A 5617-nucleotide genomic window follows, 5' to 3' on the forward strand; every position below is an offset into this window, starting at 1 on the left:
TACCATATGATTGCTACAAGTTTTGTGAGTATTTGTTCATTTTTGGTTATTTTACTGCTAACCATTGCAAAAAAAGCTAAAATTGTTAAATTGGTGTTTATTGCATAGATCTATTGATATAGGAGGTCATATATTGGTTATCCATGATTAAAAGTTCTAATTTATCCAACTATTTTCATGATTTTTACTTGTTCCCTTTTTCTTGGTGTAGGTTTTAAGTAGTTCCAAGCATTTTCAACATCTTTACTCTGATTTTTCTATTTCTTCTTCACCTTCAAATTTTTCATCTTAATCTCATGTGATGTTTTTAATAGGTGTTGGGGGTTTAAATGGAATGTGGGAACTCATGAATCTTCAGATACGTTCAAAATGAAGTATAAAGTGGAGCCCACAAGTACCAAATGCAGAATGTTTATTGTTCATATGCTAAAATCATGATAAGATTAGATGTTATTTGATTGGTTTAGCTAATTTCAATTTGTTTATTTATTAATTTTTTGCTTCTTCACAGTTCGGATCCCGGATAGTATTTTATATTCTATAATAGGAGTTTTATCTTGATTTATGATTTCTCGAATTGTAGGTATGGTTAAAATCAAAGTAACAAGCATTTCCATTTCTATCAAAAGTTACTATATTTAACTGTTTATTAACAGATTGGAATTTTATTGGCATATGTAAGCCTTTTCTAAATATCATTTTTAATGTACAAAATAGTAACATAATTTTATTAGTTTGTTTATTATAGCGTCATAATTCCATTTCTTCATGTTATGACATTGTACTATGAAAATATATCTAATTATAGGCTCTTTTATGGGTATCTAGAAGTTGCTGACATTCATAACACTAGGTAACATTTTCATTTATTTGATTTATTTAAGAATGCTTTTGTTTTAAAATATGTTGTTTAATTATCTTTCATTTCTTTAATGTTACTGCCATGCATTTGGGTATTAAATTAACCTATTTTTGGTTTTATTGCTAATAGGCCTTGTACCATCCCTCTTATGTGTAATACTTAGGCTAATTCTTACCTATATTAGTTATGGTGCTAAGTTGGTTCCTTATCCTTTTATGTTTCTAAGTATGCAGGCTTGGAACTCATGCTCGGTTTCATGGCTAATTGAAAAGTCTTCAGGAGAAAGTATGATTACGGATCTTTGGTAAAATGTAAAGCATTGTACTCTCAATTCTTTACTTTTGAAATTGTTTTATGTTTGTAATATTGGTCATCTTGGAACGGAAAATGTGAGCCCGAGCATGCTTATTTGATTACAGATTTTTTTGTAGATTGGAAATTATTGTTGAACATAGACAATTTTACCCTTTATTATAATTTGTTATGTATCAGTCCCAAGTTTGCTTATTTGTACATCCAACTTGTTGAGTGCATGAATGTGTATATGGTTTGATAAAGTGTTCATGGATGTTATAAGGTGGTTTCATACAAGTTTTCAACAAATGGATTATGTTAATTAAGATGGACGTTTTTACCCTTTCTTACCCCATATTTGTTTACTGTCTCAAATCTATATTTTGGTATTCTCAAGTATTTAATTACTTGGATATTTCATTTAGGGGTAATGTTAAGGGTTATTATGTGGGAGCTTCTTGCAGACTTATTGGCCGGTGGAAATTTGTGTTGAATATGGATGATTTACCCTTTATTTTCTCCTGCGTTTTAACTATCCCATGGTTCTTGTCACACACCCAAACCAGACGGCGGAAACGTCTGAGGGCTCACTTGACTTAAATTGAATATCATCACAATGAATATACATGAAACATAACATAAACTTCACCATGCATTAATACATTACACCTGACATTGTTTACATCAAGTACATTGTTTAAATATTACATATCCATAGCATAAATTGTTTGAAAGTTTTCAAAGCATAACACCCTAACATACTTGGTATTACTCTTCAGCTTACCTGTTACCTGAGAATACAAGTTATTTTGAAAACGTCAACATATGGAATGTTGGTGAGTTCATAAGCAGGGTTTTTATGAAAATGTTTTGTGTAGTTTATAAAACCCAGAAAATCCGATATTTTCTAAAATAAAACAATTGTTTATACTAAAGTGTGAAGATCCATAGGTTTGTGCATGAATGATTTTAAGGCGTGTATAAATGAGAAGTTTTGCATTATAGTTATCGAAAAGTACAAGTGAATGGTGTTGACTTCCTCGAAAAACCCGATGTTTTTCGATAACATAATATGATTGTGTCGAATTATTATACCGTCACAACAAATGGTTTTGAATTCCTTTGATTACTCGGATAGTATTGGATTTATTTATGTGAGTCGTTATAACCATGCAAGATAATGACTAGTTCGTCTGTCTTGACATTCTAGCGAACGCCATAATTGATCTTAAGATTTTGTCACCCTAGACTGGCCGAGTCTAACTATAGCGAACAGTTGAGGTATGGGAGAGTCACCCCCGTATAGATCTATACATAAACTCTCGCTCTCCCTCCAGGAGACTTTGATTATAACTACAGACTACAAACGACCCTTAAAGGTGTCGCCCGTTATTACCCACTTAATCCAAACAAATTTGATTACCATTGATTAACGACCTGTATTTGATTACTTGAATTAAAGGTAAGCCTAACAAACGAGGAGAAGAGGATTATGAGGTCCTACTGATTACGTATGTTAATTAAGGTTGTTGGGTATACGAAGGACGTGTTGGTCCATTTCGCATTTGACTTATTTGGACCTTACTAGCAATGCTAATGGGCCATTGAGGCCCAATAGCACGTAAAAGCCATTGAGGGTCCCTTAAGCATGTAATTGGGTCACAGGAGGCCCAATAGACATGTGTTATTATTGTTAGGCCCAAAAGTCATGTCAATGGGTCACGAAGGACCAATAAGCATGATTAGAATCTTTCAAGCCCAACAATTTGAATATTTACTTGTTTTAGGTATAGTATAATTTTCGGAAGTTTGATTGAACAATTGTTAAATCGCAACGGCACGAAGCTTGTCGATTGTTTATAACGATATTTGAAAATATATGTATCTTCTTCATTCTATTTTCATAAGTTATAATTTGGTATTTTTGACCCAAATATCTTAATAGTAAAATAATTGACTTAAAATATTGGTTTGACATATTCAGCCATTCTTTAATAAAAATGACAATCTTAATCCCTTTAAAAAAAAGACATTTTAGGCCCTTAAACCATTTTCTTGGCATTTTTGACCCATAGACTTGTTTAAATAATGTTTTTAACTCAAAATTTACTCTTTGGCAGTTTCAGCCCCTTTAGTAAAGAATTTTAATTTAAAGTCCAAACTTTTCGCAACTTTTATAGTTTTTGCCCAAAAACCAAGAACTTTGCATTTTTGATCCCTTTTTGGCAAAAAGGTCATTTTAACCCTTGAAATAGATTTATTTACCCTTTTACCCACTGTTTTGAGAAATTTACCATTTCAATCCCTTGAAAACTATATTTTTCGCAGTTTTTGGACCTATGGGCCGAAAAGCCCAAAAATTAGCCCATTAGGCTACAAATTACATTTCTAGTCCTTTGAAGAGTATAATATTCATAAAAACATTTATTTTAGCAGTTTTGACTCTTTTGGTCCTTAAGAAAACCGTGAATGACAACCTTTAACCCAACTTTTGTTTATCTGAAAAATATAGCCCAAAAATGAGTTTTATGTTGTAATATGTTTATTATAACCTTGAAGGGTAATTTTTATTGTCTTTTTTAATGTAATATATCTTAGATCATGTTTATTTTCCTCCTTGAGCCATAGATATCGATATTTCTTTCATTTTTGTCACTTATTTACCACATAAACACATGAAATCACACAAAACATACACATACACGTAGATCTACACTTTTTACTTGTATTATCTGTAACACCCGCAGATTCGGGCTAGTCAATTTAGAGGCACTAGGGGTCGAAAATGACTTTTCGACAAAAAGATTATTTAGAGTAAATAATCTTAACCAAGTTGTAGAATATGTCACAAGGTTTCCGTACATATAAAGAATGCCGAAATCCGAGTTATAACGAAGAAGTTATGAACCGTCGAAGTTTCGCATCGGAACCGGCATGACACCGGGAAGCGTAAATAGTAAATTTATGATAGAGCGAGATTTAGCCTTAGCGCTCTAAACAAAAGTCGTAGAATATGTTAAACTAAGAACATCGATAAAAAGAACGCCCAAATCTGACTTCGTATGAAGAAGTTATGATTTTTCGAAGTTTCGGATTAGCGGTGTACAGCCCGAAATTCGAATTTTAGATCGATTGATTTTTAGCCGACACAACCTAAACGAGAATCGAAGATCTCGTTATTAGTAGCGTAACGATAAAAAGACAGACAAAAATGGACATCGGATGAAGAAGTTATGAGATTTTAACGGACCAATCCTGTCCCGGCCTGTTAAAAATATAACTTTAAAAATAAAGTCAAAATTAGCCGACGGAGTCTAAACGAAAGTTGTAGAGTACGTCTCCACCTACATGTGGATATAAAGAACGTCAAAAACGGAGTTCGTATGAACGAGTTACAAATTATAACAGCATATTTACGTATTAAAATAAAGTATAAATCATGTATACGTACACATATATATACATATGTATATATCATTAGAAAGGTATCGACGATGCGGTCATTATAAGACTAATGTTGAGTTCTTTCGACATTAGTTTAGTACAAATATCATTAAATCCATTTAAAATAGTATTATAGAGGGGTATTTAGTTGTTTATATAACTAAAAGGTCATTAAGTAATTATGGAGGATAGTTTTTGAAAATTCAATTAGTATAAATAAGAGCCTTGGGCTCTCATATTTCTTGCATCATTCTCTTGATTCAATAGTCTTTCTCTCCTTATCCCCCGAGCATTTCGGTCCCTCGTGATTCGACTTCTCTTTCTATAGTTTAGTATAGTAAGGTGAGCGCTGAAGCGCTGCACGAATCTTTCTTAGAAAGATTCAGCGACGAAGTTCTGCCCCTGCAGAGCCCGAGTCCTAGCAAAAACCCCCTTGTAAGTAAGTTATGTTTACCTTATTTTAATATAGCTTATATTTAAAATTAGTATTGTTATTATAAACTTATAATAAATATTTGAGCTATTATTATAACTTATATAAGTGTCGTTATAATATTTTTTTTAACTACTCGCGGTACGAGGAATTTGGTTTAAAGGGCCGCATAGGGTTGTTGGATTTCAGAAGTGCTATATGCCAAAATGGTCCTGCCCTCCGGTGTTTTATGTCTGGCCCCTGTCTGTACATAGTGGTTGGAAAATATTGTTTAACGCTTATATAATAATAACAATAATACTAAGACTAATAGTTGGTCACGGTAAATATTAGACTAAAATTTAGCGATAATAATGCTAGGTTTCGTCGAAGGAAAATAGAATCGTTAGAAGCAAGCGCTGCCCGATTTTGGAATCATCACTTTAACAAGTGAGTGCATAGTTACTTTCAGCTTACACATAGATATGAAGTATTTTATATAAATTACGTGCTATGTGTGCATATTATCTGAATACTTGCTACCTATGCTGGATGAACTTTTTATACATGTTTTCAATGATTTAAACTGTATATGTATTTTATAT

Source organism: Lactuca serriola, chromosome 5, assembly GCF_051521515.1.
Source record: "Lactuca serriola cultivar US96UC23 chromosome 5, Lser_US96UC23_V15, whole genome shotgun sequence".
NCBI lineage: Eukaryota > Viridiplantae > Streptophyta > Magnoliopsida > Asterales > Asteraceae > Lactuca > Lactuca serriola.